Genomic DNA, 25082 nt, shown 5'->3' on the forward strand with positions numbered 1-25082 from the left:
GCGAAGTCTTTCTTTTTCAAGCTGCACACAGGTACACTATCAGTAAGGACATTTCAAGCAGACCGTGGTTTTTACTTACCTTGGGGGACAAATTGCCTTATCTGTAAAAAACCGGAAAATATTGACCATGTTTTCTTACATTGTTGGGAAGGAGTATATTTTTGGGATGTACTTCAAAGGACGTTACAGAAAGAATTACCTTTAAATTCATATGGTATAAGATTTCTGCCAATAGTGGACGAAGAGGGAATGCCTTTTGATTTGATTAGGCTATGTGGACTTCACTGTTTATGGCGGGCCCGTATGGCGGGTTTCTATCGCGATCAGGATGCACGGCCTGCACGAATGTAATTCCGTGAATGTATGGCCAAGTATGTTGAACTGCAGAAAACGCAGGAGATTTTACCTGAGTGGTTGTCGAGGGTGGAGCCCTTGGCAGCACTTAGGGAATTTTAAGTTTCTGCCGGACTGTTACTGCTTGTTTTTGTTCTGCTTATGGTTTGATGTATGCGCCTGTGAACAGGCAATAAAGCAAAAAAAAAGGTGTAGCTCAGAGGTAGAGCGCTTGCTTCGCATGTGAGAAGTCCCGGGTTCGAACCCCGGCACCTCCAAAGTGCTCTCGACTTTAGCGCTATCTTTTTTATGTGTTGTAATACTACGGCAGCTTGAAATGCGAGGAGTGATTCTACTAAAACATTGCTGCCCTTTTCTTTTATGATAGAAATATGTTTCTTTCTTTGTTAACAAAAAAATTGTATCACGTTGCAATGACGAGATGATTTTGTTTATTTCGAGTAATAGTTTATTTTGTTGTTAAAATAATCTGTTGAGCACCATGAAACGCATAAATAAGTGCTCCTGACATAACAGGGGTGCAGCTAAGAGGTAGAGCGCTGGCTTCGCATGTGAGAAGTCCCTGGTTCGAACCGTGGCGCCTCCAGAGCTCTCTGAACTTTTGCGGCCCCTACGCGGTGGTCTTGTGGCTAAGGTACTCGGCTGCTGACCCGCAGGTTCCGGGTTCGTTTCCCGGCTGCGGCGGCTGCATTTCCGATAGAGGCGGAAATAATGTAGGCCCGTGTGCTCAGATTTGGGTTCACGTTAAAGAACCCCAGGTGGTCGAAATTTCCGGAGCCCTCACTACGGCGTCTCTCATAATCATGAGGTGGTTTTGGGACGTGCAACCCCACAAATCAATCAATTTGAACTTTCGCGCTATCTTTTTTGTGTTGTACTACTACGGCACCATGAAATGCGACGAGATAATCTACTAAAACATCAGTGCCCTTTCCTTTATGATAGAAATGTGTTTCTATCTTTGTTGACAAAAAGTTTATCGCGTTGCAATGACGAGATGATTTTGTTTTTTTCGAGAAATAATTAATTTTTTGTGAAAATAATTTCTTGAGCACCATCAATAGCATACATAAGTGCTCCTGACATAACGGGGGTGTAGCTCAGAGGTAGAGCGCTTGCTTCGCATGTGAGAAGTCCCGGGTTCGAACCCCGGCACCTCCAAAGTGCTCTCGACTTTAGTGCTATCTTTTTTATGTGTTGTAATACTACGGCAGCTTGAAATGCGACGAGTGATTCTACTAAAACATTGCTGCCCTTTTCTTTTATGATAGAAATATGTTTCTTTTTTTGTTAACCAAAAAATTGTTTCACGTTGCAATGACGAGATGATTTTGTTTATTTCGAATAATAATTTATTTTGTTGTTAAAATAATCTGTTGAGCACCATCAAACGCATAAATAAATGCTCCTGACATAACAGGGGTGCAGCTCAGAGGTAGAGCGCTTGCTTCGCATGTGAGAAGTCCCTGGTTTGAACCGTGGCGCCTCCAGAGCTCTCTGAATTTTTGCGGCGCCTACGCGGTGGTCTAGTGGCTAAGGTACTCGGCTGCTGACCCGCAGGTTGCGGGTTCGTTTCCCGGCTGCGGCGGCTCCATTTCCGATAGAGGCGGAAATGTTGTAGGCCCGTGTGCTCAGATTTGGGTGCACGTTAAATAACCCCAGGTGGTCAAAGTTTCCGCAGCCCTCCACTACGGCGTCTCTCATATAGATGAGGTGGTTTTGGGACGTGCAACCCCACAAATCAATCAATTTGAACTTTTGCGCTAACTTTTTTGTGTTGTACTACTACGGCACCATGAAATGCGACGAGATAATCTACTAAAACATCGGTGCTCTTTCCTTTATGATAGAAATGTGTTTCTATCTTTGTTGACAAAAAATTTATCGCGTTGCAATGAGGAGATGATTTTGTTTATTTCGAGTAATAGTTATATTTTTGTGAAAATAATTTCTTGAGCACCAACAATAGCATACATAAGTGCTCCTGACATAGCGGGGGTGTAGCTCAGAGGCAGAGCGCTTGCTTCGCATGTGCGAAGTCCCGGGTTCGAACCCTGGCACCTCCAAAGTGCTCTCAACTTTAGCGCTATCTTTTTTATGTGTTGTAATACTACGGCAGCTTGAAATGCGACGAGTGATTCTACTAAAACATTGCTGCCCTTTTCTTTTATGATAGATATATGTTTCTTTCTTTGTTAACAAAAAATTGTATCACGTTGCAATGACGAGATGATTTTGTTTATTTCGAGTAATTATTTATTTTGTTGTTAAAATAATCTGTTGAGCACCATCAAACGCATAAATAAGTGCTCCTGACATAACAGGGGTGCAGCTCAGAAGCAGAGCGCTTGCTTCGCATGTGAGAAGTCCCTGGTTCAAACCGTGGCGCCTCCAGAGTTCTCTGAACTTTTGCGGCCCCTCCGCGGTGGTCTAGTGGCTAAGGCACTCGGCTGCTGACCCGCTGGTCGCGGGTTCGTTTCCCGGCTGCGGCGGCTGCATTTCCGATGGAGGCGGAAATGTTGTAGGCCCGTGTGCTCAGATTTGGGTGCACGTTAAAGAACCCCAGGTGGTCGAAATTTCCGGAGCCCTCCACTACGGCGTCTCTCATAATCATGAGGTGGTTTGGGACGTGCAACCCCACAAATCAATCAATTTGAACTTTCGCGCTATCTTTTTTGTGTTGTACTACTACGGCACCATGAAATGCGACGAGATAATCTACTAAAACATCGGTGCCCTTTCCTTTGAGATAGAAATGTGTTTCTATCTTTGTTGACAAAAAATTTATCGCGTTGCAATGACGAGATGATTTTGTTTTTTTCGAGAAATAATTAATTTTTTGTTAAAATAATTTCTTGAGCACCATCAATAGCATACATAAGTGCTCCTGACATAACGGGGGTGTAGCTCAGAGGTAGAGCGCTTGCTTCGCATGTGAGAAGTCCCGGGTACGAACCCCGGCACCTCCAAAGTGCTCTCGACTTTAGTGCTATCTTTTTTATGTGTTGTAATACTACGGCAGATTGAAATGCGACGAGTGATTCTACTAAAACATTGCTGCCCTTTTCTTTTATGATAGAAATATGTTTCTTTCTTTGTTAACAGAAAATTGTATCACGTTGCAATGACGAGATGATTTTGTTTATTTCGAGTAATTATTTATTTTGTTGTTAAAATAATCTGTTGAGCACCATCAAACGCATAAATAAGTGCTCCTGACTTAACAGGGGTGCAGCTCAGAAGCAGAGCGCTTGCTTCGCATGTGAGAAGTCCCTGGTTCAAACCGTGGCGCCTCCAGAGCTCTCTGAACTTTTGCGGCCCCTCCGTGGGGGTCTAGTGGCTAAGGCACTCGGCTGCTTACCCGCAGGACGCGGGTTCGTTTCCCGGCTGCGGCGGCTGCAATTCCGATGGAGGCGGAAATGTTGTAGGCCCGTGTGCTCAGATTTGGGTGCACGTTAAAGAACCCCAGGTGGTCGAAATTTCCGGAGCCCTCCACTATGGCGTTTCTCATTGTCATATGGTGGTTTTGGGACGTGAATCCCCACAAATAAATCAATTTGAACTTTTGCGCTATCTTTTTTGTGTTGTACTACTAGGGCACCATGAAATGCGACGAGATAATCTACTAAAACATCGGTGCCCTTTCCTTTATGATAGAAATGTGTTTCTATCTTTGTTGACAAAAATTTATCGCGTTGCATTGACGAGATGATTTTGTTTTTTTCGAGAAATAATTAATTTTTTGTGAAACTAATTTCTTGAGCACCATCAATAGCATACATAAGTGCTCCTGACATAGCGGGGGTGTAGCTCAGAGGCAGAGCGCTTGCTTCGCATGTGCAAAGTCCCGGGTTCGAACCCTGGCACCTCCAAAGTGCTCTCAACTTTAGCGCTATCTTTTTTATGTGTTGTAATACTACGGCAGCTTGAAATGCGACGAGTGATTCTACTAAAACATTGCTGCCCTTTTCTTTTATGATAGAAATATGTTTCTTTCTTTGTTAACAAAAAATTGTATCACGTTGCAATGACGAGATGATTTTGTTTATTTCGAGTAATTATTTATTTTGTTGTTAAAATAATCTGTTGAGCACCATCAAACGCATAAATAAGTGCTCCTGACATAACAGGGGTGCAGCTCAGAAGCAGAGCGCTTGCTTCGCATGTGAGAAGTCCCTGGTTCAAACCGTGGCGCCTCCAGAGTTCTCTGAACTTTTGCGGCCCCTCCGCGGTGGTCTAGTGGCTAAGGCACTCGGCTGCTGACCCGCTGGTCGCGGGTTCGTTTCCCGGCTGCGGCGGCTGCATTTCCGATGGAGGCGGAAATGTTGTAGGCCCGTGTGCTCAGATTTGGGTGCACGTTAAAGAACCCCAGGTGGTCGAAATTTCCGGAGCCCTCCACTACGGCGTCTCTCATAATCATGAGGTGGTTTTGGGACGTGCAACCCCACAAATCAATCAATTTGAACTTTCGCGCTATCTTTTTTGTGTTGTACTACTACGGCACCATGAAATGCGACGAGATAATCTACTAAAACATCGGTGCCCTTTCCTTTGAGATAGAAATGTGTTTCTATCTTTGTTGACAAAACATTTATCGCAATGCAATGACGAGATGATTTTGTTTTTTTCGAGAAATAATTAATTTTTTGTGAAAACAATTTCTTGAGCACCATCAATAGCATACATAAGTGCTCCTGACATAACGGGGGTGTAGCTCAGTGCCAGAGAGCTTGCTTCGCATGTGAGAAGTCCCGGGTTCGAACCCCGGCACCTCCAAAGTGCTCTCGACTTTAGCGCTATCTTTTTAATGTGTTGTAATACTACGGCAGCTTGAAATGCGACGAGTGATTCTACTAAAACATTGCTGCCCTTTTCTTTTATAATAGAAATGTGTTTCTTTCTTTGTTGACAAAAAAATTGTATCACGTTGCAATTACGAGATGATTTTGTTTATTTCGAGTAATAATTTATTTGATTGTTAAAATAATCTGTTGAGCACCATCAAACGCATAAATAAGTGCTCCTGACATAACAGGGGCGCAGGTCAGAGGTAGAGCGCTTGCTTCGTATGTGAGAAGTCCCTGGTTCGAACCGTGGCGCCTCCAGAGCTCTCTGAACTTTTGCGGCCCCTCCGCGGTGGTCTAGTGGCTAAGGTACTCGGCTGCTGACCCGCAGGTCGCGGGTTCGTTTCCCGGCTGCGGCGGCTGCATTTCCGATGGAGGCGGAAATGTTGTAGGCCCGTGTGCTCAGATTTGGGTTCCCGTTAAAGAACCCCAGGTGGTCGAAATTTCCGGAGCCCTCCACTACGGCGTCTCTCATAATCATGAGGTGGTTTTGGGACGTGCAACCCCACAAATCAATCAATTTGAACTTTTGCGCTAACTTTTTTGTGTTGTACTGCTACGGCACCATGAAATACGACGAGATAATCTACTAAAACATCGGTGCCCTTTCCTTTATGATAGAAATGTGTTTCAATCTTTGTTGACAAAAATTTATCGCGTTGCAATGACGAGATGATTTTGTTTATTTCGAGTAATAATGAAGTTTTTGTGAAAATAATTTCTTGAGCACCATCAATAGCATACATAAGTGCTCCTGACATAACGGCGGTGTAGCTCAGAGGTAGAGCGCTTGCTTCGCATGTGAGAAGTCCCGGGTTCGATACCCCGGCACCTCCAAAGTGCTCTCGACTTTAGCGCTATCTTTTTTATGTGTTGTAATACTACGGCAGCTTGAAATGCGACGAGTGATTCTACTAAAACATTGCTGCCCTTTTCTTTTATGATAGAAATATGTTTCTTTCTTTGTTAACGAAAAAATTGTATCATGTCGCAATGACGAGATGATTTTGTTTATTTCGAGTAATAATTTATTTTGTTGTTAAAATAATCAGTTGAGCACCATCAAACGCGTAAATAAGTGCTCCTAACATAACAGGGGTGCAGCTCAGAGGTAGAGCGCTTGCTTCGCATGTGAGAAGTCCCTGGTTCGAACCGTGGCGCCTCCAGAGCTCTCTGAACTTTTGCGGCCCCTACGCGGTGGTCTTGTGGCTAAGGTACTCGGCTGCTGACCCGCAGGTTCCGGGTTCGTTTCCCGGCTGCGGCGGCTGCATTTCCGATAGAGGCGGAAATAATGTAGGCCCGTGTGCTCAGATTTGGGTTCACGTTAAAGAACCCCAGGTGGTCGAAATTTCCGGAGCCCTCCACTACGGCGTCTCTCATAATCATGAGGTGGTTTTGGGACGTGCAACCCCACAAATCAATCAATTTGAACTTTCGCGCTATCTTTTTTGTGTTGTACTACTACGGCAGCTTGAAATGCGACGAGTGATTCTACTAAAACATTGCTGCCCTTTTCTTTTATGATAGAAATATGTTTCTTTCTTTGTTAACAAAAAATTGTATCACGTTGCAATGACGAGATGATTTTGTTTATTTCGAGTAATTATTTATTTTGTTGTTAAAATAATCTGTTGAGCACCATCAAACGCATAAATAAGTGCTCCTGACATAACAGGGGTGCAGCTCAGAAGCAGAGCGCTTGCTTCGCATGTGAGAAGTCCCTGGTTCAAACCGTGGCGCCTCCAGAGTTCTCTGAACTTTTGCGGCCCCTCCGCGGTGGTCTAGTGGCTAAGGCACTCGGCTGCTGACCCGCTGGTCGCGGGTTCGTTTCCCGGCTGCGGCGGCTGCATTTCCGATGGAGGCGGAAATGTTGTAGGCCCGTGTGCTCAGATTTGGGTGCACGTTAAAGAACCCCAGGTGGTCGAAATTTCCGGAGCCCTCCACTACGGCGTCTCTCATAATCATGAGGTGGTTTGGGACGTGCAACCCCACAAATCAATCAATTTGAACTTTTGCGCTATCTTTTTTGTGTTGTACTACTAGGGCACCATGAAATGCGACGAGATAATCTACTAAAACATCGGTGCCCTTTCCTTTATGATAGAAATGTGTTTCTATCTTTGTTGACAAAAATTTATCGCGTTGCATTGACGAGATGATTTTGTTTTTTTCGAGAAATAATTAATTTTTTGTTAAACTAATTTCTTGAGCACCATCAATAGCATACATAAGTGCTCCTGACATAGCGGGGGTGTAGCTCAGAGGCAGAGCGCTTGCTTCGCATGTGCAAAGTCCCGGGTTCGAACCCTGGCACCTCCAAAGTGCTCTCAACTTTAGCGCTATCTTTTTTATGTGTTGTAATACTACGGCAGCTTGAAATGCGACGAGTGATTCTACTAAAACATTGCTGCCCTTTTCTTTTATGATAGAAATATGTTTCTTTCTTTGTTAACAAAAAATTGTATCACGTTGCAATGACGAGATGATTTTGTTTATTTCGAGTAATTATTTATTTTGTTGTTAAAATAATCTGTTGAGCACCATCAAACGCATAAATAAGTGCTCCTGACATAACAGGGGTGCAGCTCAGAAGCAGAGCGCTTGCTTCGCATGTGAGAAGTCCCTGGTTCAAACCGTGGCGCCTCCAGAGTTCTCTGAACTTTTGCGGCCCCTCCGCGGTGGTCTAGTGGCTAAGGCACTCGGCTGCTGACCCGCTGGTCGCGGGTTCGTTTCCCGGCTGCGGCGGCTGCATTTCCGATGGAGGCGGAAATGTTGTAGGCCCGTGTGCTCAGATTTGGGTGCACGTTAAAGAACCCCAGGTGGTCGAAATTTCCGGAGCCCTCCACTACGGCGTCTCTCATAATCATGAGGTGGTTTTGGGACGTGCAACCCCACAAATCAATCAATTTGAACTTTCGCGCTATCTTTTTTGTGTTGTACTACTACGGCACCATGAAATGCGACGAGATAATCTACTAAAACATCGGTGCCCTTTCCTTTGAGATAGAAATGTGTTTCTATCTTTGTTGACAAAAAATTTATCGCAATGCAATGACGAGATGATTTTGTTTTTTTCGAGAAATAATTAATTTTTTGTGAAAACAATTTCTTGAGCACCATCAATAGCATACATAAGTGCTCCTGACATAACGGGGGTGTAGCTCAGTGCCAGAGAGCTTGCTTCGCATGTGAGAAGTCCCGGGTTCAAACCCCGGCACCTCCAAAGTGCTCTCGACTTTAGCGCTATCTTTTTAATGTGTTGTAATACTACGGCAGCTTGAAATGCGACGAGTGATTCTACTAAAACATTGCTGCCCTTTTCTTTTATAATAGAAATGTGTTTCTTTCTTTGTTGACAAAAAAATTGTATCACGTTGCAATTACGAGATGATTTTGTTTATTTCGAGTAATAATTTATTTGATTGTTAAAATAATCTGTTGAGCACCATCAAACGCATAAATAAGTGCTCCTGACATAACAGGGGCGCAGGTCAGAGGTAGAGCGCTTGCTTCGTATGTGAGAAGTCCCTGGTTCGAACCGTGGCGCCTCCAGAGCTCTCTGAACTTTTGCGGCCCCTCCGCGGTGGTCTAGTGGCTAAGGTACTCGGCTGCTGACCCGCAGGTCGCGGGTTCGTTTCCCGGCTGCGGCGGCTGCATTTCCGATGGAGGCGGAAATGTTGTAGGCCCGTGTGCTCAGATTTGGGTTCCCGTTAAAGAACCCCAGGTGGTCGAAATTTCCGGAGCCCTCCACTACGGCGTCTCTCATAATCATGAGGTGGTTTTGGGACGTGCAACCCCACAAATCAATCAATTCGAACTTTTGCGCTAACTTTTTTGTGTTGTACTGCTACGGCACCATGAAATACGACGAGATAATCTACTAAAACATCGGTGCCCTTTCCTTTATGATAGAAATGTGTTTCAATCTTTGTTGACAAAAATTTATCGCGTTGCAATGACGAGATGATTTTGTTTATTTCGAGTAATAATGAAGTTTTTGTGAAAATAATTTCTTGAGCACCATCAATAGCATACATAAGTGCTCCTGACATAACGGCGGTGTAGCTCAGAGGTAGAGCGCTTGCTTCGCATGTGAGAAGTCCCGGGTTCGATACCCCGGCACCTCCAAAGTGCTCTCGACTTTAGCGCTATCTTTTTTATGTGTTGTAATACTACGGCAGCTTGAAATGCGACGAGTGATTCTACTAAAACATTGCTGCCCTTTTCTTTTATGATAGAAATATGTTTCTTTCTTTGTTAACGAAAAAATTGTATCATGTCGCAATGACGAGATGATTTTGTTTATTTCGAGTAATAATTTATTTTGTTGTTAAAATAATCAGTTGAGCACCATCAAACGCATAAATAAGTGCTCCTAACATAACAGGGGTGCAGCTCAGAGGTAGAGCGCTTGCTTCGCATGTGAGAAGTCCCTGGTTCGAACCGTGGCGCCTCCAGAGCTCTCTGAACTTTTGCGGCCCCTACGCGGTGGTCTTGTGGCTAAGGTACTCGGCTGCTGACCCGCAGGTTCCGGGTTCGTTTCCCGGCTGCGGCGGCTGCATTTCCGATAGAGGCGGAAATAATGTAGGCCCGTGTGCTCAGATTTGGGTTCACGTTAAAGAACCCCAGGTGGTCGAAATTTCCGGAGCCCTCCACTACGGCGTCTCTCATAATCATGAGGTGGTTTTGGGACGTGCAACCCCACAAATCAATCAATTTGAACTTTCGCGCTATCTTTTTTGTGTTGTACTACTACGGCAGCTTGAAATGCGACGAGTGATTCTACTAAAACATTGCTGCCCTTTTCTTTTATGATAGAAATATGTTTCTTTCTTTGTTAACAAAAAATTGTATCACGTTGCAATGACGAGATGATTTTGTTTATTTCGAGTAATTATTTATTTTGTTGTTAAAATAATCTGTTGAGCACCATCAAACGCATAAATAAGTGCTCCTGACATAACAGGGGTGCAGCTCAGAAGCAGAGCGCTTGCTTCGCATGTGAGAAGTCCCTGGTTCAAACCGTGGCGCCTCCAGAGCTCTCTGAACTTTTGCGGCTCCTCCGTGGTGGTATAGTGGCTAAGGCACTCGGCTGCTGACCCGCTGGTCGCGGGTTCGTTTCCCGGCTGCGGCGGCTGCATTTCCGATGGAGGCGGAAATGTTGTAGGCCCGTGTGCTCAGATTTGGGTGCACGTTAAAGAACCCCAGGTGGTCGAAATTTCCGGAGCCCTCCACTTTGGCGTTTCTCATAATCATATGGTGGTTTTGGGACGTGAAACCCCACAAATAAATCAATCAGAACTTTTGCGCTATCTTTTTTGTGTTGTACTACTACGGCACCATGAAATGCGACGAGATAATCTACTAATAAATCGGTGCCCTTTCCTTTATGATAGAAATGTGTTTCTATCTTTCTTGACAAAAAGTTTATCGCGTTGCAATGACGAGATGATTTTGTTTATTTCGAGTAATAATTATTTTTTGTGAAAATAATTTCTTGAGCACCATCAATAGCATACATAAGTGCTCCTGACATAACGGGGGTGTAGCTCAGTGGCAGAGCGCTTGCTTCGCATGTGAGAAGTCCCGGGTTCGAACCCCGGCACCTCCAAAGTGCTCTCGACTTTAGCGCTATCTTTTTAATGTGTTGTAATACTACGGCAGCTTGAAATGCGACGAGTGATTCTACTAAAACATTGCTGCCCTTTTCTTTTATAATAGAAATATGTTTCTTTCTTTGTTGACAAAAAAATTGCATCACGTTGCAATGACGAGATGATTTTGTTTATTTCGAGTAATAATTTATTTGGTTGTTAAAATAATCTGTTGAGCACCATCAAACGCATAAATAAGTGCTCCTGACATAACAGGGGCGCAGCTCAGAGGTAGAGCGCTTGCTTCGTATGTGAGAAGTCCCTGGTTCGAACCGTGGCGCCTCCAGAGCTCTCTGAACTTTTGCGGCCCCTCCGCGGTGGTCTAGTGGGTAAGGTACTCGGCTGCTGACCCGCAGGTCGCGGGTTCGTTTCCCGGCTGCGGCGGCTGCATTTCCGATGGAGGCGGAAATGTTGTAGGCCCGTGTGCTCAGATTTGGGTTCACGTTAAAGAACCCCAGGTGGTCGAAATTTCCGGAGCCCTCCACTACGGCGTCTCTCATAATCATGAGGTGGTTTTGGGACGTGCAACCCCACAAATCAATCAATTCGAACTTTTGCGCTAACTTTTTTGTGTTGTACTGCTACGGCACCATGAAATACGACGAGATAAGCTACTAAAACATCGGTGCCCTTTCCTTTATGATAGAAATGTGTTTCTATCTTTGTTGACAAAAATTTATCGTGTTGCAATGACGAGATGATTTTGTTTATTTCGAGTAATAATGAAGTTTTTGTGAAAATAATTTCTTGAGCACCATCAATAGCATACATAAGTACTCCTGCCATAACGGGGGTGTAGCTCAGAGGTAGAGCGCTTGCTTCGCATGTGAGAAGTCCCGGGTTCAATACCCAGGCACCTCCAAAGTGCTCTCGACTTTAGCGCTATCTTTTTTATGTGTTGTAATACTACGGCAGCTTGAAATGCGACGAGTGATTCTACTAAAACATTGCTGCCCTTTTCTTTTATGATAGAAATATGTTTCTTTTTTTGTTAACCAAAAAATTCTTTCACCTTGCAATGACGAGATGATTTTGTTTATTTCGAGTAATAATTTATTTTGTTGTTAAAATAATCTGTTGAGCACCATCAAACGCATAAATAAGTGCTCCTGACATAACAGGGGTGCAGCTCAGAGGTAGAGCGCTTGCTTCGCATGTGAGAAGTCTCTGGTTTGAACCGTGGCGCCTCCAGAGCTCTCTGAATTTTTGCGGCGCCTACGCGTTGGTCTAGTGGCTAAGGTACTCGGCTGCTGACCCGCAGGTTGCGGGTTCGTTTCCCGGCTGCGGCGGCTGCATTTCCGATAGAGGCGGAAATGTTGTAGGCCCGTGTGCTCAGATTTGGGTGCACGTTAAATAACCCCAGGTGGTCAAAGTTTCCGGAGCCCTCCACTACGGCGTCTCTCATATACATGAGGTGGTTTTGGGACGTGCAACCCCACAAATCAATCAATTTGAACTTTTGCGCTAACTTTTTTGTGTTGTACTACTACGGCACCATGAAATGCGACGAGATAATCTACTAAAACATCGGTGCTCTTTTCTTTATGATAGAAATGTGTTTCTATCTTTGTTGACAAAAAATTTATTGCGTTGCAATGAGGAGATGATTTTGTTTATTTCGAGTATTAGTTATATTTTTGTGAAAATAATTTCTTGAGCACCATCAATAGCATACATAAGTGCTCCTGACATAACGGGGGTGTAACTCAGAGGCAGAGCGCTTGCGTCGCATGTGAGAAGTCCCGGGTTCGAACCCTGGCACCTCCAAAGTGCCCTCGACTTTAGCGCTATCTTTTTTATGTGTTGTAATACTACGGCAGCTTGAAATGCGACGAGTGATTCTACTAAAACATTGCTGCCCTTTTCTTTTATGATATAAATATGTTTCTTTCTTTGTTAACGAAAAAATTGTATCATGTCGCAATGACGAGATGATTTTGTTTATTTCGAGTAATAATTTATTTTGTTGTTAAAATAATCTGTTGAGCACCATCAAACGCATAAATAAGTGCTCCTGACATAACAGGGGTGCAGCTCAGAGGTAGAGCGCTTGCTTCGCATGTGAGAAGTCCCTGGTTCGAACCGTGGCGCCTCCAGAGCTCTCTGAACTTTTGCGGCCCCTACGCGGTGGTCTAGTGGCTAAGGTACTCGGCTGCTGACCCGCAGGTTGCGGGTTCGTTTCCCGGCTGCGGCGGCTGCATTTCCGATGGAGGCGGAAATGTTGTAGGCCCGTGTGCTCAAATTTGGGTTCACGTTAAAGAACCCCAGGTGGTCGAAATTTCCGGAGCCCTCCACAACGGCGTCTCTCATAATCATGAGGTGGTTTTGGGACGTGCAACCCCACAAATCAATCAATTTGAACTTTTGCGCTAACTTTTTTGTGTTGTACTACTAGGGCACCATGAAATACGACGAGATAATCTACTAAAACATCGGTGCCCTTTCCTTTATGATAGAAATGTGTTTTAATCTTTGTTGACAAAAAATTTATCGTGTTGCAATGACGAGATGATTTTGTTTATTTCGAGTAATAATTAATTTTTTCTGAAAATAATTTCTTGAGCACCATCAATAGCATACATAAGTGCTCCTGACATAACGGGGGTGTAGCTCAGAGGCAGAGCGCTTGCTTCGCATGTGAGAAGTCCCGGGTTCGAACCCCGTCAACTCCAAAGTGCTCTCCACTTTAGCGCTATATTTTTAATGTGTTGTAATACTACGGCAGCTTGAAATGCGACGAGTGATTCTACTAAAACATTGCTGCCCTTTTCTTTTATAATAGAAATATGTTTCTTTCTTTGTTGACAAAAAAATTGTATCACGTTGCAATGACGAGATGATTTTGTTTATTTTGAGTAATAATTTATTTGGTTGTTAAAATAATCTGTTGAGCACCATCAAACGCATAAATGAGTGCTCCTGACATAACAGGGGTGCAGTTCAGAGGTAGAGCGCTTGCTTCGCATGTGAGAAGTCCCTGGTTCGAACCGTGGCGCCTCCAGAGCTCTCTGAACTTTTGCGGCCCCTCCGCGGTGGTCTAGTGGCTAAGGTACTCGGCTGCTGACCCGCAGGTCGCGGGTTCGTTTCCCGGCTGCGGCGGCTGCATTTCTGTTGGAGGCGGAAATGTTGTAGGCCCGTGTGCTCAGATTTGGGTTCACGTTAAAGAACCCCAGGTGGTCGAAATTTCCGGAGCCCTCCACTACGGCGTCTCTCTTAATCATGAGGTGGTTTTGGGACGTGAAACCCCACAAATAAATCAATTTGAACTTTTGCACTATCTTTTTTGTGTTGTACTACTACGGCACCATGAAATGCGACGAGATAATCTACTAATAAATCGGTGCCCTTTCCTTTATGATAGAAATGTGTTTCTATCTTTCTTGACAAAAAATTTATCGCGTTGCAATGACTAGATGATTTTGTTTATTTCGAGTAATAATTAATTTTTTGTGAAAATAATTTCTTGAGCAGCATTAATAGCATACATAAGTGCTCCTGACATAACGGGGTGTAGCTCAGAGGCAGAGCGCTTGCTTCCCTTGTGAGAAGTCCCGGGTTCGAACCCCGGCACCTCCAAAGTGCTTTCAACTTATCGCTATCTTTTTATTGTGTTGTAATACTACAGCAGCTTGAAATGCGACGAGTGATTCTACTAAAACATTGCTGCCCTTTTCTTTTATAATAGAAATATGTTTCTTTCTTTGTTGACAAAAAAATTGTATCACGTTGTAATGACGAGATGATTTTGTTTATTTCGAGTAATAATTTATTTTGTTGGTTAAATAATCTGTTGAGCACCATCAAACGCATAAATAAATGCTCCTGACATAACAGGGGTGCAGCTCATAGGTAGAGCGCTTGCTTCGCTATTGAGAAGTCCCTGGTTCGAACCGTGGCGCCTCCAGAGCTCTCTGAACTTTTGCGGCCCCTACGCGGTGGTCTAGTGGGTAAGGTACTCGGCTGCTTACCCGCAGGTTGCGGGTTCGTTTCCCGGCTGCGGCGGCTGCATTTCCGATAGAGGCGGAAATGCTGTAGGCCCGTGTGCTCAGATTTGGGTGCACGTTAATGAACCCCAGGTGGTCAAAATTTCCGGAGCCCTCCACTACGGCGTCTCTCATAATCACGAGGTGGTTTTGGGACGTGCAACCCCACAAATCAATCAATTTGAACTTTTGCGCTATCTTTTTTGTGTTGTACTGCTACGGCACCACGAAATGCGACGAGATAATCTACTAAAACATCGGTGCCCTTTTCTTTATGAAAGAAATGTGTTTCTATCTTTGTTAACAAAAAATTTATCGCGTTGCAATGACGAGATGATTTTGTTTATTTCGAGTAATATTTAAGTTTTTGTGAAAATAATTTCTTGAGCACCATCAATAGAATACATAAGTGCTCCTGACATAAGGGGGGTGTAGCTCAGAGGCAGAGCGCTTGCGTCGCATGTGAGAAGTCCCGGGATCGAACCCTGGCACCTCCAAAGTGCTCTCGACTTTAGCGCTATCTTTTTTATGTGTTGTAATACTACGGCAGCTTGAAATGCGACGAGTGATTCTACTAAAACATTGCTGCCCTTTTCTTTTATGATAGAAATATGTTTCTTTCTTTGTTAACAAAAAAATTGTATCATGTCGCAATGACGAGATGATTTTGTTTATTTCGAGTAATTATTTATTTTGTTGTTAAAATAATCTGTTGAGCACCATCAAACGCATAAATACGTGCTCCTGACTTAACAGGGGTGCAGCTCAGAGGTAGAGCGCTTGCTTCGCATGTGAGAAGTCCCTGGTTCAAACCGTGGCGCCTCCAGAGCTCTTTGAACTTTTGCGGCCCCTACGCGGTGGTCTAGTGGCTAAGGTACTCGGCTGCTGACCCGCAGGTTGCGGGTTCATTTCCCGGCGGCGGCGGCTGCATTTCCGATGTAGGCGGAAATGTTGTAGGCCCGTGTGCTCAGATTTGGGTTCACGTTAAAGAACCCCAGGTGGTCGAAATTTCCGGAGCCCTCCACAACGGCGTCTCTCATAATCATGAGGTGGTTTTGGGACGTGCAACCACACAAATCAATCAATTTGAACTTTTGCGCTATTTTTTTGTGTTGTACTGCTACGGCACCATGAAATACGACGAGATAATCTACTAAAACATCGGTGCCCTTTCCTTTATGATAGAAATGTGTTTCTATCTTTGTTGACAAAAAATTTATCGTGTTGCAATGACGAGATGATTTTGTTTATTTCGAGTAATAATTAAGTTTTTGTGAAAATAATTTCTTGAGCACCATCAATAGCATACATAAGTTCTCCTGACATAACGGGGGTGTAGCTCAGAGGTAGAGCGCTTGCTTCGCATGTGAGAATTTCCGGGTTCGAACCCCGGCACCTCCAAAGTGCTCTCGACTTTAGCGCTATCTTTTTTATGTGTTGTAATACTACGGCAGCTTGAAATGCGACGAGTGATTCTACTAAAACATTGCTGCCCTTTTCTTTTATGATAGAAATATGTTTCTTTTTTTGTTAACCAAAAAATTGTTTCACGTTGCAATGACGAGATGATTTTGTTTATTTCGAGTAATAATTTATTTTGTTGTTAAAATAATCTGTTGAGCACCATCAAACGCATAAATAAGTGCTCCTGACATAACAGGGGTGCAGCTCAGAGGTAGAGCGCTTGCTTCGCATGTGAGAAGTCCCTGGTTTGAACCGTGGCGCCTCCAGAGCTCTCTGAACTTTTGTGGCCCCTCCGTGGTGGTCTAGTGGCTAAGGCACTCGGCTGCTGACCCGCAGGTCGCGGGTTCGTTTCCCGGCTGCTGCGGCTGCATTTCCGATGGAGGCGGAAATGTTGTAGGCCCATGTGCTCAGATTTGGGTGCACGATAAAGAACCCCAGGTGGTCGAAATTTCCGGAGCCCTCCACTATGGCGGCTCTCATAATCATATGGTGGTTTTGGGACGTGAAACCCCACAAATAAATCAATTTGAACTTTTGCACTATCTTTTTTGTGTTGTACTACTACGGCACCATGAATTGCGACGAGATGATCTACTAAAACATCGGTGCCCTTTCCTTTATGATAGAAATGTGTTTCTATCTTTGTTGACAAAAAATTTATCGCGTTGCAATGAGGAGATGATTTTGTTTATTTCGAGTAATAGTTATAATTTTGTGAAAATAATTTCTTGAGCACCATCAATAGCATACATAAGTGCTCCTGACATAACGGGGGTGTAGCTCAGAGGCAGAGCGCTTGCGTCGCATGTGAGAAGTCCCGGGTTCGAACCCTGGCACCTCCAAAGTGCTCTCGACTTTAGCGCTATCTTTTTTATGTGTTGTAATACTACGGCAGCTTGAAATGCGACGAGTGATTCTACTAAAACATGGCTGCCCTTTTCTTTTATGATAGAAATATGTTTCTTTCTTTGTTAACAAAAAAATTGTATCACGTTGCAATGACGAGATGATTTTGTTTATTTCGAGTAATAGTTTATTTTGTTGTTAAAATAATCTGTTGAGCACCATCAAACGCATAAATAAGTGCTCCTGACATAACACGGGGGCAGCTCAGAGGTAGAGCGCTTGCTTCGCATGTGGGAAGTCCCTGGTTCGAAGCGTGGCGCCTCCAGAGCTCTCTGAACTTTTGCGGCCCCTCCTCGGTGGTCTAGTGGCTAAGGTACTCGGCTGCTGACCCGCAGCTCGCGGGTTCGTTTCCCGGCTGCGGCGGCTGCATTTCCGGTGGAGGCGGAAATGTTGTAGGCCCGTGTGCTCAGATTTGGGTTCACGTTAAAGAACCCCAGGTGGTCGAAATTTCCGGAGCCCTCCACTACGGCGTCTCTCATAATCATTAGGTGGTTTTGGGATGTGCAACCCCACAAATCAATCAATTTGAACTTTTGCGCTAACTTTTTTGTGTTGTACTGCTACGGCACCATGAAATACGACGAGATAATCTACTAAAACATCGGTGCCCTTTCCTTTATGATAGAAATGGGTTTCTATCTTTGTTGACAAAAAATTTATCGTGTTGCAATGACGAGATGATTTTGTTTATTTCGAGTAATAATCAGGTTTTTGTGAAAATAATTTCTTGAGCACCATCAATAGCATACATAAGTGCTCCTGACATAACGGGGGTGTAGCTCAGAGGTAGAGCGCTCTCTTCGCATGTGAGAAGTCCCGGGTTCGAACCCCGGCACCTCCAAAGTGCTCACGACTTTAGCGCTATCTTTTTTATGTGTTGTAATACTACGGCAGCTTGAAATGCGACGAGTGATTCTACTAAAACATTGCTGCCCTTTTCTTTTATGATAGAAATATTTTTCTTTTTTTTGACGAAAAAATTGTATCACGTTGCAATGACGAGATGATTTTGTTTATTTCGAGTAATAATTTATTTTGCTGTTAAAATAATCTGTTGAGCACCATCAAACGCATAAATAAGTGCTACTGACATAACAGGGGTGCAGCTCAGACATTCTGCTTCCGGCAGTCGTGCTGAACGGATCGCAGGATCATGAGCTCCAGCGGAGCGGCGACAGCGGCCAATCTTAGCCGCGGAAACAGGAACGGAGATAGCGAATACCAGTTTATTTTGCCGCAAATGCCAAAAGGACGACTTGTTATCAACACCGTGTTTTTACACGGTGATGTACGAGCGAGGCCATACAAGGTCGAAGATTTCAGGGACGCATTGACGCCAACGGGCCTGCTGCCGGATGTGGTAAGCCTCGGTGCATACCAGGTTAACCACTTGTGGGCGGTGACATTCAATGATGCCGCTCCCACAAAACGCCTGCTCGCCTTGAAGGAGCTGCAGGTGAAGGGGCGGCGCTGCGTCGTCGTCGACCCACAGGACCAGCAGGTGCGGCTACGAATTCACTGGCTGCTTCACGGGGTGAGCGACGAAGAAGTACGGACGGCGCTGTCGGCTTTCGGCAAGGTCGTGGAGGTGAGCCGTGAGCGGTGGCGTGTCCCGGGCATGGCCGACAAGTGTTCGACCACGAGAACAGCTCTCCTGAAGCTGAAAAGCGGCGTCAGGGTCGAAGACCTTCCGCACCAGATCAGGATCGATGGAGAGCTGGCCTTGCTGGTTGTGCCTGGTCGGCCGATGCAATGCTTGCGCTGCCAAGGCAAAGGGCACGTCCGCCGAGAGTGCAAGGTTCCCCGTTGCTCGCGGTGCAAACGCTTCGGACACGTCGAGGCGGATTGCGTTCGAACGTACGCCAGTGCAATGGGGCCAGCGAAGAACGAGGCGATGGCTGATCACGTCATGGACGCGGCCGAGGCAGAGGACGCCGCCAAAGGGGTCGGAAGCCCAGTGGTCCCTGTGACTACTGGAGGGGCGGCGCAGGCAGACACACCCAAGTTTCCGGAGACTCGCCAGCTTTCGACTACACCGGCCAGCGCCCCGTCAGCGGCCGAGCCTGAGCGGGTCGAGACGGACGTGGTTCCAGTGGGGACAGCTGATACAACGGAGGGTCAGGGAGAGACGGCGGCGGACAGCGACGACGAGATGTGCGTGACCAGCGCCACGCTAAAGCGTCCACTCGACGACTCAGTAGAGCAGGACGGGGCGTCGTCCACCAGCAGCCAGGAGCCGCCTGCGAAGGCGCCGCAAGGGAGGCGGCGTAGTCTCAAACCTAAGCCGAAAGTCCCTACCGACCGGAGACTGGAGGATAAGGCAAAAGAAAACAGCGCTGGGAAGCAGGATGGTCCTGGAGGCGGCTAGCCGAGGGCTGGTCGTGAAGGGTAAGCGCCATGCTCCGGGCCTACTCCTTTAGCGAACAAGTCACTATGGAATTAACTCCGCCATTCAGTATAGCTACGCTTAACGTCAGAGGGTTGGCGGCTAGGCGTAGGCAAAGTCAGCTCTATCGGTTGCTCACAGACCAAGACATAGACGTCCTAGCCGTCCAGGAAACTAAGGTAGACGGAGAGGAGGAGACCGGGAGCATGGTGCGCCGTTTCACTGACCGATATTACGCGGTCGTAAGCCACTCGATAGGAACGTCCGCGGGTTGTGTTCTTTTTTGTAAAAAAATTGCAAAGCCTTCTTGTGCAAAGTGTTTTTTCATGTCAGTCGGGCAGAATTGTTTATTGTGACTTTGTTTATGGTGCCACTGAATTCAGAGTTATATGCGTATACGCACCGAATAGTGTAGAAGAGCGTGCTCAGTTTTTTTCTAACCTGTTTCAGTGGACAAAGTGTAATAAGAGGGTGGTTTTGTTAGGTGATTTTAACTGTGTTTTAAGGGCTCGCGATAGAGTCAATAGCACTGGCGTTCGTGACAAAAGCAGTGACGTGCTAGGCAAATTAATAACCGAAAATGACTTGGAAGACGTGTATGAATGTGTGGCAGCAAATCGCGAAGTGATCTACACGCGATTTCATGGCAATAGCCATGCACGTTTAGACCGCATATACCTATCCCTAGATGTATTGCCTATGTGTCACGATTTTTCGGTTGAGCCAGTGTCGTTTTCAGATCACTGTTTGGTTGTGTGTCGCATAGGCATGAAGAAACAGCGTAAGGTTTTCAACTGGGATTTATGGAAACTGAACGCATTGTTACTAAAAGATGAACCATTTTTAGAAGCAGTGCACGAGACCATTAATGAAGTGCTTATGGAAAAAACGGAAACAGTAGCAGAGAAATGGGAGTGTTTAAAGCAGAAGGTGAAAATGAAAGCGCTTGACAGATCGAGCACGCTAAAATTCGAAGCGCAAATAAAAGAAAGAAGTCTTAAGAAAACACTGCAGCAGCTGATAGCCCTAGAAAGTCGGGAGCCTGGGACTTGCAAAGACGAGGTGCGCAGTGTCAAGGAAAAATTAGAACTGCATGACAGAGAGCGTTATCGAGGCGCCTGGGTTCGCGCGCGCGCAAATGATCTTGCCGCGGGTGAGACGCCCACAAAAAGGGCGCTTGGTCTCGAAAAAGCGCAAGGACGCCGAAACCACATCGATAAGGTCTATTGCAACGGGACTCTCGCGAGCGACAATGAAAGCATCGAACGGGCCTTTGTTGCGTATTATCAGTCACTTTTTGCAATTCGAAAAGCGAATGTACATGGTTTTAAAGAAGAGTTTCTCAAGCGCTTGCCGCGGCTTAGTGACGACACAAAAAAGCTTTTAGAAGGCAGAATAACGGAAGGTGAAGTGGAACGCGCGATTGGTCATCTGAACCCCGGAAAGTCACCGGGACCCGATGGCCTAACCGCAGCATGGTATAAGACGTTTAGAATAGAACTGTCCCCGGGGTTAGCTGAGCTGTTCAATGAGGCGTACGAACGGAAAACTCTGCCGCCCTCCTTCAGCAAAGCGCATACGATATTAATTCCTAAAACGGACGAAGGGGAAAAACTTAAACTGGTGACATCGTATAGGCCCATATCGCTGACCAATGTCGACTACAAGATTTTTATGAAGGTTCTGGCAGCGCGACTTCAAGGTGTCATTAAAGAAATTGTTGGAGAGCACCAAACTTGTGGAATCAAAGGCAGAACCATTAGCTCAAACATTCACAAGATGCGGTGTGTGCTAGAGTGTTGTGACGAAGATTCACTTGGCGTTGCTGTGCTCCAGATAGACCTGGAGAAAGCTTTTGATTGTGTTGCGCATGATATTTTGTTTGTCATCTTAGATCATATTAATGTCGGTTCCATCATCAAGGAGGGAGTGGCCTTGGCGTACCAGAACTGCACAACACGTTTAATTGTTAACAAGTCTTTGGGGGCCCCCATTCACGTAATGCGTTCTGTGCGTCAGGGCTGCCCCCTCAGTCCACTTTTGTTTTGTATTTACATCGAAGCGATGTGCTTAGCGATAAATGAAAATGGAAAAATTCGTGGCTTCAGCTTGGCGGCAGTGGAAGTTAAGCTGCTGGCATATGCAGACGACATTGCGGTGTGTTGTACGAACAAAGAAAGTGTAGAGGAAACGATAAGGGTTGTGAAACATTTTTGTAGCGTCACAGGAAGCCGCGTAAACTGGGCGAAATCTCTTGGGCTTTGGCACGGAAGGTGGCCTTCAAAGCCGGACCTTTTTGCGAATGTGCACTGGACGGAAACACCGACAAGGTACCTCGGTGTTCCCCTGGAATGTTATAACGGCAGCGAGGAGTATTGGTCGCGTCAAACAAAAGAGACGAAGGAAAAAGCAGACAGGTGGAAAGGCATGAACCTGTCTGTTTTCGCTAGGGCTACTGTGTGCAACATGTTTTTTATCGCTAAACTGTGGTATGTGATGCAGGTGTTACATTGTTCAAGGATCAACGTGCAAAGGCTGCACAGAGTATTCGCAGTTTTTATATGGGGCTCGAAATGGGAAAGGTGCAGACGGACCAACTTGTTCAGGCGCGTGAAGGACGGAGGTCTTGGTTTGGCGCACCTATTTGTGAGACAAGTAGTAAATAGATTTTTGTTTTTCCGTGACGTCAGGGATCCGTTTTTACGTACGGTATGCCAGCTCAGGTTAGGCAGTGCCTTACCAGATTTTGTTGTTACTACGGATAGCCGGCCCGTGACGTTGCGTGGGTATCTCAAGGAAGTGGTAGACAGTGTACGTTTTTTATCTGTACGCTTTTCGATAGATTATCTAGCAAGTGTTAGAAGAAAAGAATTGTACAGAGATGTATGTGCTATGGTTTTGCCAGTACCATTGTACAGGGCCATATACAGTGGAAGACCGGGACAAAACGTACTGAAGCGGGTGAGAAACATGCAGGTACCTACAGGGGTGAAAACTTTTTTCTTCAAGTTACACACAGGAACACTATCAGTAAAGACTTTCACAGAGGAACGGGGTTTTTTTACACTATGGGGGTCACACTGCTTGATATGTAAGAAACCAGAAACAATAGACCATGTTTTTTTGCATTGTTGGGAAGGGGTACATTTTTGGGACATATTACAGAGGACAATAAAGAAGGATTTTCCACTAGACCCACACGGAATAAGGTACCTCGCAGTAACAAATGATGATGGGGTCCCATTCGATGTAGTGATGTTGACCGGTCTCCACTGTATATGGCGTGCACGAATGGCCGGATACCATTTCGACCCGGACGCAAAACCAGCAGTAATTTATTTCAGGCAAAGCATGTCTGCATTCATTGAGTGTAGCAAAATAGAGGATATCGAGCCAGAATGGTTGTCAAGGGTTGAACCCCTGGCAAACCTTAAGTATTTTTAAGAGGACAACATCAGTACAAATGGGACTGATGGCAATGCTTGTTTTTTTTTTCTTTTTCTTTTTCTTTGTATTGTAATATATGTGTGTGCAATGATTGCTCTGTACAATGTCCATGCCAGGCAATAAATAAAAAAAAAAAAAAAAAAAGGGGGTGCAGCTCAGAGGTAGAGCGCTTGCTTCGCATGTGAGAAGTCCCTGGTTCGAACCGTGGCGCCTCCAGAGCTCTCTGAACTTTTGCGGCCCCTACGCGGTGGTCTAGTGGCTAAGGTACTCGGCTGCTGACCCGCAGGTTGCGGGTTCATTTCCCGGCGGCGGCGGCTGCATTTCCGATGGAGGCGGAAATGTTGTAGGCCCGTGTGCTCAGATTTGGGTTCACGTTAAAGAACCCCAGGTGGTCGAAATTTCCGGAGCTCTCCACAACGGCGTCTCTCATAATCATGAGGTGGTTTTGGGACGTGCAACCACACAAATCAATCAATTTGAACTTTTGCGCTATTTTTTTGTGTTGTACTGCTACGGCACCACGAAATACGACGAGATAATCTACTAAAACATCGGTGCCCTTTCCTTTATGATAGAAATGTGTTTCTATCTTTGTTGACAAAAAATTTATCGTGTTGCAATGACGAGATGATTTTGTTTATTTCGAGTAATAATTAAGTTTTTGTGAAAATAATTTCTTGAGCACCATCAATAGAATACATAAGTGCTCCTGACATAACGGGGGTGTAGCTCAGAGGTAGAGCGCTTGCTTCGCATGTGAGAATTCCCGCGTTCGAACCCCGGCACCTCCAAAGTGCTCTCGACTTTAGCGCTATGTTTTTTATGTGTTGTAATACTACGGCAGATTGAAATGCGACGAGTGATTCTACTAAAACATTGCTGCCCTTTTCTTTTATGATCGAAATATGTTTCTTTATTTATTAACAAAAAATGGTATCACGTTGCAATGACGAGATGATTTTGTTTATTTCAAGTAATTATTTATTTTGTTGTTAAAATAATCTGTTGAGCACCATCAAACGCATAAATACGTGCTCCTGACTTAACAGTGGTGCAGCTCAGAAGCAGAGCGCTTGCTTCGCATGTGAGAAGTCCCTGGTTCAAACCGTGGCGCCTCCAGAGCTCTCTGAACTTTTGCGGCCCCTCCGTGGTGGTCTAGTGGCTAAGGCACTCGGCTGCTGACCCGCAGGTCGCGGGTTCGTTTCCCGGCTGCGGCGGCTGCATTTCCGATGGAGGCGGAAATGTTGTAGGCCCGTGTGCTCAGATTTGGGTGCACGTTAAAGAACCCCAGGTGGTCAAAATTTCCGGAGCCCTCCACTATGGCGTTTTTCATAGTCATATGGTGGTTTTGGGACGTGAAACCCCACAAATAAATCAATTTGAACTTTTGCGCTATCTTTTTTGTGTTGTACTACTACGGCACCATGAAATGCGACGAGATAATCTACTAATAAATCGGTGCCCTTTCCTTTATGATAGAAGTGTGTTTCTATCTTTCTTGACAAAAAGTTTATCGCGTTGCAATGACGAGATGATTTTGTTTATTTCGAGTAATAATTATTTTTTGTGAAAATAATTTCTTGAGCACCATCAATAGCATACATAAGTGCTCCTGACATAACGGGGGTGTAGCTCAGAGGCAGAACGCTTGCTTCGCATGTGAGAAGTCCCGGGTTCGAACCCCGGCACCTCCAAAGTGCTCTCGACTTTAGCGCTATATTTTTAATGTGTTGTAATACTACGGCAGCTTGAAATGCGACGAGTGATTCTACTAAAACATTGCTGCCCTTTTCTTTTATAATAGAAATATGTTTCTTTCTTTGTTGACAAAAAAATTGTATCACGTTGCAATGACGAGATGATTTTGTTTATTTCGAGTAATTATTTATTTTGTTGTTAAAATAATCTGTTGAGCACCATCAAACGCATAAATAAGTGCTCCTGACTTACCAGGGGTGCAGCTCAGAAGCAGAGCGCTTGCTTCGCATTTGAGAAGTCCCTGGTTCAAACCGTGGCGCCTCCAGAGCTCTCTGAACTTTTGCGG

The 25082-nt window shown here is 45.2% G+C and overlaps 5 non-coding genes across 5 annotated transcripts; all 5 read left to right on the top strand.

Moving 5' to 3' along the window:
* Nucleotides 1-1443: 1443 nt before the first annotated feature.
* TRNAA-CGC (transfer RNA alanine (anticodon CGC)) lies at nucleotides 1444-1515 on the top strand. The gene has a single exon. It is a non-coding gene; the product is annotated as a tRNA-Ala (tRNA).
* Nucleotides 1516-3251: 1736 nt separating this feature from the next.
* Nucleotides 3252-3323, top strand: TRNAA-CGC (transfer RNA alanine (anticodon CGC)). The gene has a single exon. It is a non-coding gene; the product is annotated as a tRNA-Ala (tRNA).
* A 7414-nt stretch (nucleotides 3324-10737) lies between these two features.
* Nucleotides 10738-10809, top strand: TRNAA-CGC (transfer RNA alanine (anticodon CGC)). Its single transcript has one exon. It is a non-coding gene; the product is annotated as a tRNA-Ala (tRNA).
* A 5355-nt stretch (nucleotides 10810-16164) lies between these two features.
* TRNAA-CGC (transfer RNA alanine (anticodon CGC)) lies at nucleotides 16165-16236 on the top strand. Its single transcript has one exon. It is a non-coding gene; the product is annotated as a tRNA-Ala (tRNA).
* Nucleotides 16237-17974: 1738 nt separating this feature from the next.
* TRNAA-CGC (transfer RNA alanine (anticodon CGC)) lies at nucleotides 17975-18046 on the top strand. The gene has a single exon. It is a non-coding gene; the product is annotated as a tRNA-Ala (tRNA).
* Nucleotides 18047-25082: the final 7036 nt, after the last annotated feature.

This window comes from Rhipicephalus microplus, chromosome X, assembly GCF_043290135.1.
Source record: "Rhipicephalus microplus isolate Deutch F79 chromosome X, USDA_Rmic, whole genome shotgun sequence".
Classification (NCBI taxonomy): Eukaryota; Metazoa; Arthropoda; class Arachnida; order Ixodida; family Ixodidae; genus Rhipicephalus; species Rhipicephalus microplus.